Source organism: Brassica rapa, chromosome A05 (genome assembly GCF_000309985.2).
Source record: "Brassica rapa cultivar Chiifu-401-42 chromosome A05, CAAS_Brap_v3.01, whole genome shotgun sequence".
Lineage (NCBI taxonomy): Eukaryota > Viridiplantae > Streptophyta > Magnoliopsida > Brassicales > Brassicaceae > Brassica > Brassica rapa.
In genome coordinates, this window is record NC_024799.2 from 14,130,081 (window position 1) to 14,143,431 (window position 13,351).

Below are 13,351 nucleotides of genomic sequence, written 5' to 3' on the forward strand. Positions count from 1 at the left end.
ATTGGTTGCAAGAATTTTAAATCAAGAATTGATTAATGATTTCAGATGTCGAGATTCGAGCCTTCGGATTATGCTGCACTAAATCCCTCTGGAGATAATTATCAAGAATGGGAAATGAACACTTCAATTGCCCTGAAGTCTAGAGGACTCGGGAGATGTATTACTGAAGGCAATAATGCAATTGAAAGTGAAAAGCATAGAGCCATAACAATTATGCGCTATTATCTCACTGAGGAACTGAGAAATCAGTATGAAAATATAGAGGATCCTTGTGAACTTTGGACAATACTAGAATCCAGATACTCAATGATATTTTGGCGAAAAGCCATGAATGAATGGAAGCTTCTCAGGTTCCAGGATTTTGAATCTGTGGAAGAATATCATCCTGCTCTAATGAAAATCGCCTATAGTCTTGAACTATGTGATGAAGTGGTTACAGATAATGATTTACTGTATAAAACATATTCCACATTCCATCCAAAGGATGTGCTGTTGTTACATAAGGCTAAGGGTTTCACAACCTATAATGACCTATTGTCATACTTATTTGCAATTAAGCAAAGAGAGCAGAAAATTAAAGATACCATTAGCAGATTTGAGAAACTTCAGAAAAGATACAATGAGCAACGAAACAGTGAGATGAGACCTCCTGAAGCCAATGAGGCTACAAATGATCAGGATGAATCCAAGGAAGCCGCATGGGAAAATATAGATTGTGAGGCCGGCTTATACCTTGACTAAAGAAAGATCTCGACATGATAATTTTGTTTTAAGTCTTTGAATTGTGATTTGCTTTAACCTAAAATTGTCATTCACGATTTTTATATATATATAATGGAATTGGTTTTGAGTTTATTGAATCTTGCCTGATCTTACTTGAACATATGAATGTTTCCATTGATAGAGAGTTGCCTAAAGGGCATAATACCAAGTAAGAAATCGTGAAAGGGGTATAGTAAGCCTAGTAAAGAAACTATGGCTAAGGCATTGCCTATAAGGGCATTATATACACCCAAAGAATGTGTGACCCATTGAAGTTATAATAAATGGTTTCCAAATAGAAACAATGGGCAAGAAGGAAACAAGTTCCTTTGGTTTTAAAAGAAACAAAAATGCCTAAGACCTTATAAGAAAATGGACGAGACTATACCTATGATCTCTACTGATTTAAAACTATGCTATAGATCAGTATGATAAGAGGCAAGAGAAGTGGTGACTATATTGAGATACACCACGAAATTATACATTATATGGCATGATAGGATTAGCCATCTTAGTCCAAAACTTGATGCAAAGATTCATATTGAAAAGGCACAGAGTTATCCCGTAAAGATCTCACGTTGTTAAACATGTACACATAGGGAAACTCATTAGGCTTAATTGTCCCAAGCATCACGAAATTTTAGTATGGTCATGAGGGGGAGAGAGGATAAACCCATGATCAATACTACAAGTTCGTGTACCACTATGGTCTAAAGACCATGTTATAAATGGCTCGGCCATAAAAGACCTTTCCTCGGCCATAAAAGACCTTTCCTCGGCCGTAGATGGCCATGATACAAACGGCCAAACCAAAGAACAGGCCGGCCGCAAAGGCCATCACCTATAAACGGCTTGGCAGTGACTTGGCCGTGAATTGGCCATGACTTGGCCGTGACTTGGCCATGACTTGGCCATGACTTGGCCATGACTTGGCCATGACTTGGCCGTATAGTGTAGGCTTGGCCGCACACAATCCATTACCTATAAAGGTTCGGCCAAATAAGCCATTACCTATAAAGGTTCGGCCATGTAAGCCATTACCTATAAGACTAAGACTCTAAAAAGTCTATTAGCTTGGGGACATTATGATTTACATGTATAGAATGATAATATGCATCAGGCCATATAAATGAGCATAGATATTCCCATCTCATATTGATACGGGTCATAAAACAAGACATACACCATCTTAAGAGATTTTGAATAAACCAACACATACATATATGTGTCGTCTAAGATGGAACCTCAGAAGAGGATTGGGAATATATATTGGATAGGAGTATTACTTTCTCCCACGAATTCAAAGAAAACTTGAGCCAAACATGGGTGATTAGATTGTGGCCAGGTACACGGGTTGCATGATCAATGAATCCGTCTATTCAATATTAAAGGAGAAAGATTATAAGCTGGATAAAGAATGATAAGAATGGTTTTAACCATCATTGTCTTGGCAAAGATCCTTGGACTATACATTATGATTTAAGACGTCAAAAGAAAGATTATACAAAGCTAGCTAATTGAGAAGCTAATCGAGATGCCAGACAGTGACCCTAGAAAAGAAAAGAGAACCAGCTTAGCACCAAATGAATGTCCTAGAAGAGACATAGTCAAGTTGCTATAGAGTCTATACAAGATAGACCAAGTGTTCCATAAGATAAAGGAATCCTGGATAGAAAAGAATGGTGCATAGAAAAACAAATCCGAGATTCATAAGGGAAACCAGACCTGACATAGAGATAAGGCTGGCCAGCTAAACATCTAAGGTACCAGACCATGTAACTTGGGACGCCAAGCTACTAGGTAACAAAGGTCCTAGATAACGAAATCTCAAAGTGATTAGATCATGTCTGGAACATAATGGAACCATATGAAAGTGTCGACACACACATGAATATTATATAAAGATGCATAAGAGAGTAGCACTTGAACATAAAGAGATGAACGAGGATCATGAACCCACGAAAGAGTACTTGATACCACTCAAATTACCCTAAGGAGTGTTACTCTCATCAAAAGAGGTTCAGATGTAGTACTTAGGGATCGAATCCACAAGGAGCTAGGAAACAATTAAATCAAGTGTTTATTAATTCTAAAGGTTGTAAATGTTTAAATGAAATAGCAATAGTAACAAGCGAGTAAATATAAATGTAACTTGGTTGGAAATGATATTAGATGCAGGGCCACTATTCAGGTGTTGGAGATTATAATACCTATAGATGCCTAACTGTTACATGCATGATATATTAGAACTCATTCGCTTAACTCAGTGATCAGCTGTCGCATGTACCACTGGTTAACAGACTAGATCTCGTGTCTCACCGGTTAGTATGCAGACAACGAGAGAGTGTCGATCGATAGTCTATTAAGACGTTAAGACGTCGACCGATACGCCTTTGCCAACGTCGATCGATTGTCAGTTGAGGACATCGATCAACGGGTTCTAGACAGGCCTATGCGCGAGTATGAAATGCCCTACTAAGATTCTAAATTGGCGGTTAGCCCTCTCTAGCAATCCTAATATGATAGATAGATGTCAGGATGGGATAACAAGCGTGCTTGAATATGCAATCCTATGATCAAGTTCTAGTTAACAAGGCTAAAACAAGCAATGAATACAAATCTATCATGAATATCACAACAAGGCAAATCTATAGTTTGGGGCTAATCCCACAAACCTATCTGAACCCTGGATCTAACAGTTGAACTACACAGACATAGCAAAGCAATTCATATCAATAGAGAAATAGAAACTCATAGAATAGATGAAAAGAAATAGAAACAAGGAGTTCCAATCACAAGTGATCTTCTCTCCCAAAATGAAACTTGTAACAAAACTAGGTCTAGAAAAAGCTCTGTTCTTTTTGCCATCAAAACACTTAGGCAATATATATTCTACTAGGTTAAAAACTCGTCAGGGCATTTTGGTAATTTGGCTTGGCCTTGGTTTTTAAGTCTGCTGAATCCAAAATGTCGCGTCTGGTGTCTCGACATTGATCTATAGTACTTGTGTACATCGATCGATATTAATCTTCATCTGTCGAGGCATTTCTAGATATCAATCGTCAGCACTGATGCGCATCGATCGATTATTCTTCCTCTCGTCGACCTCTAAGTGGTCAGCTCGGGTGAAATGTCTTTTAAGCTCCAAAATGCTCCAAAGTCATAGCTTTACTCCGAAATGCACCTGAACCTGAAAACATACCTAGAAGAGTAGAAAACATATATATATATATATAGTAAAATACTTATATACCATGGATAAAAATGGGTCAAATCCAAGGTATATCAACTCCCCCAGACTTACCCTTTTGCTTGTCCTCAAGCAAAACATACAGGCAGTCTCTCTGAAAGAGGTTTGAAAATATTTGGGGATTTAAGATTTTGAAACATAGAAATCTTTCCTCAACAATTTTGCAACCACATTTAAAAACTCCTAATCACAAAAGCACACTATGCAATATCCTAGCTTAGCAACCATTTCTAACATAACACAACTCACCAATTCACGTCTGACTTCCCCTCTACTGATTTCATTTCTTAGCATAATTATAAAGTGAATGCTTTACCTTGGGAGTATCGATCACATGATGCAAGGATTTCAGACAGGTATCTGGAGCTTCAGGTAAAAGTTAGTTCCTAGTTTCTCTCTCTCTAAATTTCTCTCTTGAGTCAAAGTCTGCTTCCATTGCAGGATCAGTGACCAAGATTGGACAGGCTTCCATGAATCAAAACTTAATGGTGGTTGCCACCAAGTTCTGTTCACTTCTTTTTGACTTATATCCAATAGTTCTTTGCGAAAGCGAGCCTTGAAGATTGCCTCCTCCAAGTCCCGTTTCGAACTCTTTTATTTGAGTCTTTATGAATCAAGCCTTAATGGTTTTAGCCACCAAGTCCTGTTCAGACTCATCCAAATTAAACAATAGATCTTATTTATTTTTTTATTTTTATTATTATTATTATTATTATTTTTTAATATACTCCCTAACTAATCTAGGGTCGAAACTTAGAGAGAGAAAATGTGATAAATAATCTAAACCAGGTGTTACCTTCCAGACCTGTCTGAAGAATCCGATCCCATGTATACCAAGCCCCAAGACAAGCGGTTATGTCAGGTTTAGTGTTGGCAATCAGCTTTGGTTACTTCATACGGTTCAAGGTAAGTGTGTAGTTGATAGGTTGATCCGCTTTAGCATCTTTAGTGCTATCTGCAATCAGTAAATCTAAAATGGTGCTAAAGATTAGTTAGATATTCATGTTTAAATCAATATAAGATTATAGTCCCTATTTTCAATAGCTAAGCATAATTTATTTGAAATTCCTTTTTACATAAGAATAAAATAAATTATATCAGTTAATCTCCCCTCAGACTTAAATTACACTGTCCCAGTGTAACTCAGCCGGAGTTATGATGAATAGTTTATGATGTACGAAATGTAACAAGTAGGGAAGATACATCTGACCGGATTAGATATTGATCGATGGGTAAGTGTTACATCGATCGTCGTGTGGTTGCCTATGTCGAACGATTTCGACGTCTCGTCATCGGTCGATATTCAGGTCCTCCTACTTGGGTCTCCTAAATCTGAAAGAAATAAAACGAAAGAAATTAAATGCTAGCTAATAAAACCAAAGTAAAATACCTAATAGTGGGTTGCCTCCCACTCAGCGCTTGGTTATAGTCATTTAGCTTGACTGTGGTAGTGATTGGCTATTGGGTGGAGAAGCAGCTGCTTGTTGGGAAGCAAGCATCCACGTCATCTCTGCGCATTCTGGGCCAAGATGCAATGAAACTTCTTGTGGCCTCATCATTTCTTGTCCATTTGTCATCCATCTTCTCAAGTACTTTGGAGATGTTCTGTAGCCTTTCTTGAACGTTGTCAATGCTGACCTCGTGCCAGCCTATGTTGTCATAGGCGTATGCTGAAAGATCTATCAGTTCCTTTTGCATTGACTCTACCGTCTTATGTATCAGCTGCTCGCCGATTGGTGTAGACTCGGCGTCGATCGATGCGATTATGTGTTCGTTGGTCGATCTCGGCGAGTTTCCATCGATCGATTTCGCTAGTGTCCTGTCGATCGATGCTGATATCTGGTGTTGAGCTGCGAGTTGCCTCTGAATGGCTTTGACTTATTTCTGTAGCCATTCTGCGTGGTTGTCTAGTCGACTGATTTTGTTGTCGAATGGAAAGTAGATGTCATCGCAGCATTTGTCAAGTCGTTTCTCCATGGTGTCTAGAGCAGTGTAGATCTTGGATGTGATCTTGTCAACCTCTGCTGCTGTGTAAGGAAGTAACTCCACAGGTTTCTTGCCATCGATCCAAGGCCCTCGTAGCCTGTCGATCGATGCTGATTTTTCCTGCAAAAAACTTTGATTAGTAATGTTCTCAATATCCTTTTGGGCATGAAGTAATTGACTAGACAATTTGTTTAAATATGTCATGACTGGTGATATAAAGCGGTCATGCATGTTCTCGTAAGTCCTCAGCCTCTCATTCATGGCTGAGACTTTAGCGCCGAGCGATGTGAAGGTACACATGTCGATCGATGTGGCTGGTTGTTGGTCCTTCTTGCGAATGGTGTCCAGATCTTGCTGTAGTAGCTCGATTTTAGTGCTTAGCTAGTCCACGTTGTTGTTGAGAGGGCAGTAAACGTCGTTTATCCTCGTGTCGATGTATGAACTTCCCATTCATCCATGTGTTGTGTTGAACATTGCGGTTCTGCAGGGATCTGAGCTGTAGGAAGACTGACGTCGATCAATGTTGCATGTGGTGCATCGATCGATGCTGAGGTCGTAGCTTCCTTCTCAAGTTGCTGACGTAAACTCTCAATTTCTGTCCTCATTTCTGCCATACATCTGAAAAGCTCATTGTAGCCTCTATCCAAAGGCTGATGTGTATCTTCTACCAATGTTTTGAGCTCCTCTCCCAGTTTCTCATGAGCTCCACAAATACCAAACACCATCGATTTCATCTTTGGTGTAGAGTTCTGGTGCCAGTCTTGTGAGTGTGAAGGAAGTAGCATGTTCTGGAAGACAGATATGGCTCTCTTCAAAGAGAGATGCTCTTTCCAGTATTTTCCTGATGTTGTCCTTTGTGACAGGTATCATCTCACCAGCTACGCCTCGTGCGTGTCCACGCTCATCTCTGTAGACTCCATACTCGTCCCTTTGTTCCCAAGTGAACTTTCTGGCTCCGTACATGTCGAAAGCGCGGTTCCCACATTCATACCGTCTGTCGATCGACGTCCGTTCATCCCTATCGATCGACGTTGGTGTTACCCTATCGATCGATGTATCCGTTATACCGTCGATCGATGCTTGCCCTTTTGGTAGGCGTGATAGATCTGGGTTGATCTCTGTTGTGGCGACTGCTGCGTGGTTGTTAGGATCTGTTTGAATGACGTCTGGAGTGCCACGTTGCTGTGAGAATAGGTTGTCAGGTCCATTGGCTACTTGAAGGATGTCTGCTATGTCCTCTCTGGACACTTGTAAAATCCTTCCATCCATTGCACGTGCGTTGCCATCTGGGTCCCTGAAAATACCAAATTCATCAGGTGTTAGAAAACCGTAATCAATGTTTGCATAATCATTCAATTTAGAAGTAGAGAGATTAGGGTTTAGAGTAGTATCGATCGATGTAGATACAGTTACATCGATCGATGGCAGAGTAATTTCTGCAGAACTTTTGTTCTTGAGATGATTGCTCTTCATGGATTTTTCTGTTGATGTAGAAGGAAGAGTGTTCATCTTTTTTGCTTGTGTGTTTGCTCTGATGTGTGTAGGTGGTTTCGGAGGTGCAAAACGATTTATATAGGTATCTATAAACCTAGTTGGGGAGGGAATATTCTCATGCTCCTGAATTTTCGCTGCGGCGCGAATATCGATCGATGTTCCTTTACGGGTGTCGATCGATGTGAGCGGTTGTTTTGCTGGAGGAGGGTGGGTATCGACCGATGTGGAGTGCACAGCGTCAAACGATGTTGGAAACGTGTTGGTGAACTTATGTGTTTCAAGTCTTTCATCCTGCAAAGACATTTCTATTGCACGTTCTTTCCAATAATCCTCATCGTATTCCTCGTATGTTCCTCATTAGGTGAAGTAATTACAGTGTCAACTGCAAAACTTTCATGGAAACCACTGTCTGCCCAACTGCCTATGGAATAATCATCATGTCCTCTCTTGCTTGGAGGTTGGAAGGCAAAGTGTTGGTAACAATGATTAGGTGAAGCGAAATGGTCAACTGGGTGCATTACGTCGAGTGACGTGTTGTTGCGGTCATCGGTCACCGTTGACACATTGGAATCGATCGATGGAAAGGTTGGGGTGTCGATCGATTCCGAGTACTCTGTTTCGTACTCCGATTCATACCCTGCTCCACAATGGCATGCGCCAATGAAGCCAAGTTCTTTCCCATAATCCACAGAATTAATGACCTTTCTCTTAGGTCGGATGGGGTCGTAGTGGATGTTTGGGTCTATGAGCGTTAGACACAATTTGTTTTTGTTCATGTCACATACGGCTCCTACTGTAGCTAGGAAAGATCTTCCAAGCAGAAGTGAAGAGTTCCAGTTAAGCTCGATGTCTAGGACATGAAAATCTACAGGGACAAGGGCATTACCAATCTGTACCTCCAGATCTCTTATGATACCTCCTGATCGTTTCTCTGAAAGATCCACGAAGGTGAAGGATTCCGTTGAGGGTTCGATGGTCAAACCAAGCTGGTCTGCCATGATCCTAGGGAGGATACTAACTGATGCTCCTGTGTCACACATTGAATGGGGAAATTCAACACCCTTGACTACGCATGGTATTGCAAACTTCCCAGGATCACTCTTCTTCGTCAATGTGATCCTGTGTTCCATCTTCTCTCTGACTTGATGAAACATTCTCCTAATTTCCTCCTTGGTTACCTTTGTTTCTCTGAAGAACATCCACAACTGGTGTGTGAAGTAAGCTTCATCAAAAGGTTTTTCGATTGGGATTCTGAGGACTCGTTTAGTGAAACCATCCATCTCCTTATCGTTAGCTTCCCTCTTAAGGTTTTTAGGAATTTTCTTATTTCTTTTCCTTAACCTTCTCCCTTCAGATTCTTGTTCCTCTTGAACAGATTCTGGTGAACTATTTAAAGGGTTGGGTTTTGGTTCGGGTGGGTTTGCTAATGGTTTAGGTGGTGGTCTGAGTGCGTTGATGTAATCATTATCGATTGTGGGTAACCGCACTCGGTATGTCAGAGGTGCCTGTCGATCGATGGGAGGTGTGTTGTGACGATCGACGTCGGACTCACTCTGTCGATCGATGGTTGGCTCAACCGATCGATCGATTTTATCATAGAAAGGGGAGGGTGGGTGAGGATGCTTAGCTGCGAATTCTTCATGAGTTAGAATTCGAACCGCATTGCATTCAGTCGATTTGGCAGACGACGTCGATCGATGACTGGAGTAATCCGTCCATAGATCTTCATCATGGTCTGTCGATCGATGCGAGTTCATCGACATCGGTCGACACCATTGGGATCCGCCGAGACTCATGGAGCTTTCGATTTTGAAATCTCCTTCCTCAAGCTTTTCATTTCTCACCACTTGCCAGAAATCATCATCTATGATGGCATTTACGTGGTGTTTTCCTTTATCGGCTCCTGCCTCTCTAGCGAAAGCTTCTTGCCTCTTTATAGTCTCGCCCGTCTGAATTACTTGGGTTTCAAGTTTTCTCACCTGAGTCCCTAAGGTCTCGATTTTGGTGTTCAGATTGTTGTAGGCGGAGTCTATTTTACCGTTGAAATCCACGGTGATTTGTTGTTGTCCCAACAGTACTCGATCAAGCATCTCTTCGATCTTGCTTTCCTGAGTCTAGGGTGGTGGATTTTGGTAGTAAGAGTTCGAGTAGCTTTTGTTGTTGTTGAAGGGTTTTTGAAATTGTGAATTTTGGTTACGTCTTTGGTCATTTCCAAAGAAGTTTCTGTTTCCGCCCTGGTTTCTCCTTCCGTATCTGCTACTTCTCCTTCAGCTGAACAGACTTGCTTCCTAAGAAGCTCGTGCACCACATCTAACTTAGCTCTTACTTCGTCCATCTGTTCCTTCCCGATAGAGGCTACAGACATCTTCCGTTCAGAGTCAATGTTTTTGGTGCTGCTGCTGTTAGCAAGATTTTCGATAAGTCTCACAGCTTCCAACGGATTCCGAGTAGTGAAGTTTCCTTCACTCGCCGTATCAAGGGCCATTTGATACTGTAAGGCGAGACCTCGGAAGAAAGTGCTTAGCAGCTGCACTTCGTTAAATCCGTGGTGTGGACAGTCTCGCTGGAAGAACCTAAATCTAATCCACGCATCTTTGAAGGACTCTCCACCCTTCTGCGAGAATGTGGAAATTTTGTTCCGAAGTTCTTCAGCGCGCGCCTCATCGAAGAAGTTTCGTAAGAAAGCATTCTTGATGTTGCTCCAGGATGTTAAAGATCATGTGGGTTGCTACCTAAGCTAGTGCATCGCTTCTCCATTCAGCGTGTATCTGAAGAGCTTGCACAGTAGGTAATCTTCGGGGACTCCTTCCATCCGAATAGCAGCGATTAGATCCTCGAACCGTTCCAAATGGTCCATAGGATGCTCGTGCGGTAACCCAGAGTAGGGTATCTGCGACACGAGAGTGTAGTATTGAGGCTTCAGCTCGAAATTCTGCTTCTGGATCTCCGGAAGTCGAATAGCTCCTGTAGCATCAGCATCAGGGATTACAGTTCCCTGAGCATATATTTTCTGACCTGTTACATTACGCAGATGACCGGCCTGGTCATACAGGTTTCCGTTCTCGTCCTGAGTTAGAATAATAATGTTTACCATTTTTGACGATACGGTATCGATTGACGTACGCGGTGTAGTATCGATCGTTGTCGAACGATTGGGATCGATCGACGATGATGGTCTGGTGTCGGTCGACAGTTGGTTATGCGTATCGATCGACGACGAAGTGGTTGCGTCGAGCGATGTGGAACGTTGACCTCTACGGATGGTGCGTTCCAAATGAGCAGGATCGTCTGAGAACAGCAAGTCTTTCTCCTTTCTGCTTCTGGTACCGCTGGGCATGCACCTGAAAAGACAAGAAAAAGATTATTAGAAAGGGGGTAAAGAAAAGAAAAAGAATTAATAAAACTAAATCTAATGGCGAGCAAACCTCCCCGGCAACAGCGCCAAATTTGATACCACTCAAATTACCCTAAGGAGTGTTACTCTCATCAAAAGAGGTTCAGATGTAGTACTTAGGGATCGAATCCACAAGGAGCTAGGGAACAATTAAATCTAGTGTTTAATAATTCTAAAGGTTGTAAATGTTTAAATGAAATAGCAATAGTAACAAGTGAGTAAATATAAATGTAACTTGGTTGGAAATGATATTAGATGCAGGGCCACTATTCAGGTGTTGGAGATTATAATACCTATAGATGCCTAACTGTTGCATGCATGATATTTTAGAGCTCATTCGCTTAACTCAGTGATCAGCTGTCGCATGTACCACTGGTTAACAGACTAGATCTCATGTCTCACCGGTTAGTATGCAGACAACGAGAGAGTGTCGATCGATAGTCTATTAAGACGTCAACCGATACACCTTTGCCAACGTCGATCGATTGTCAGTTGAGGACATTGATCGACGGGTTCTAGCCAGGCCTATGCGCGAGTATGAAATGCCCTACTAAGATTCTAAATTGGCGGTTAGCCCTCTCTAGCAATCCTAATATGATAGATAGATGTCAGGATGGGATAACAAGGGTGCTTGAATATGCAATCCTATGATCAAGTTCTAGTTAGCAAGGCTAAAACAAGCAATGAATACAAATCTATCATGAATATCACAACAAGGCAGATCTATAGTTTGGGGCTAATCCCACAAACCTATCTGAACCCTGGATCTAACAGTTGAACTACTCAGACATAGCAAAGCAATTCATATCAATAGAGAAATAGAAACTCATAGAATAGATGAAAAGAAATAGAAACAAGGAGTTCCAATCACAAGTGATCTTCTCTCCCAAAATGAAACTTGTAACAAAACTAGGTCTAGAAAAAGCTCTGTTCTTTTTGCCGTCAAAACACTTAGGCAATATATATTCTACTAGGTTAAAAACTCGTCAGGGCATTTTGGTAATTTGGCTTGGCCTTGGTTTTTAAGTCTGCTGATTCCAAAATGTCGCGTCTGGTGTCTCGACATCGATCGATAGTACTTGTGTACATCGATCGATATTAATCTTCATCTGTCGAGGCATTTCCTGATATCGATCGTCAGCACTGATGCGCATCGATCGATTATTCTTCCTCTCGTCGACCTCTAAGTGGTCAGCTCGGGTGAAATGTCCTTTAAGCTCCAAAATGCTCCAAAGTCATAGCTTTACTCCGAAATGCACCTGAACCTGAAAACATACCTAGAAGAGTAGAAAACATAGATATATATATAGTAAAATACTTATATACCATGGATAAAAATGGGTCAAATCCAAGGTCTATCAGTACTCATAAAGAATAAAGATTAGATTGAAAGATAAACGTGGAGGTTCAAAGTATCTAAAGGAGAGATGGGCGTATTGGCCATATACATATACAGAAACGCCATCTGATAAACCAGTGAAATAGATGGATCTTGTGAGATAAAGAAACCGTGAGAAAAGGCACATGATCACGAGGTCTAGAGTGTTCATGTTTTCCTACTAACAGCATTAAATTATAGCTTGTTACACAAGGTGGTCACAGAGATCAAAGGAACAGATTATAAGGAGATAAACTCCTATGTGGTGGATGCTGCTACAGAGTTTCAAAATTGACAAAAGTCTGGTCATGAGAAAGAATTAGATACAATAATGATATAGTAAAGCAGCATATGGATCACTGGATAAAGATGAAAGAACAGCATTGTTCCTAAGCTGATTCATGGACTGAAAAGCAGCTGCATATAGTATGTAAAAGAAATTGATCACAAAATGATCTTGGAGTTGTATAAAAGACAATCCAATACAGTCCATATACATATGAAAGAAATAAAGAAATTCCTTGTGCTTATACTAAACCTAAAAGAGGTTAGTAGACATAGAATAAATCTATGTGGGTGTCCGACCAAAAGCATCCGGCCCTCTGGCTAAAGGCGTCCAACACTCCGGCTAAATACGTCCGGCCCATCGGCTTAAAAGTGTCCGGCCCCTTCTACTAAAGACGTCCAGCCCTCAGGCCAAAAGCGTCCGGCCCTTTCTTCTCGATCACGAGCTAGTCGAAAGATCAGCCATCAGGTTGCAAATCCGACATCAGATCCATTGATTAGGATCCGGCATAGCAAACAGTTTGCTACTGCTGTGTAAAGGCAAAGAGATTGATGTCTACATGAGAGATACATGAGAGTGTTCGGCCACAGAGCCATAATAAGAGATTATAAACTCACAGCAATGATCATTGATCTTGAACACTCATGAGACAAGTAGTGGACATGTATAGACGAGGTCTATGACCCGGACATGGATCAGCCAGATTGAAACATGGTCGAATGGTAAACCATAAATAGCCAAAGTAAAGAGTTTGGCAGTAGATGATCACGTCTAGACTATGGATGCATGCAAACACGATTT

The 13,351-nt window shown here is 41.1% G+C and overlaps 1 long non-coding RNA gene and 1 other non-coding gene across 2 annotated transcripts in view; one reads left to right on the top strand and one right to left on the bottom strand.

The window, feature by feature from the left end:
- LOC117134259 overlaps positions 1-13,351 on the bottom strand; it is a 14,227-nt gene continuing 876 nt past the window's right edge. The window contains exons 1-2 of the long non-coding RNA XR_004458495.1: positions 12,252-13,351; positions 1-2,741 (exon numbers count right to left, since the gene is read on the bottom strand). The exon at positions 12,252-13,351 is cut by the window's right edge and continues 876 nt beyond it. This is a non-coding gene — a long non-coding RNA (uncharacterized LOC117134259). The remainder of the gene's footprint in view (positions 2,742-12,251) is intronic.
- On the top strand, positions 10,033-10,138 carry LOC117134485. Its single transcript, XR_004458670.1, has one exon. It is a non-coding gene; the product is annotated as a small nucleolar RNA R71 (small nucleolar RNA).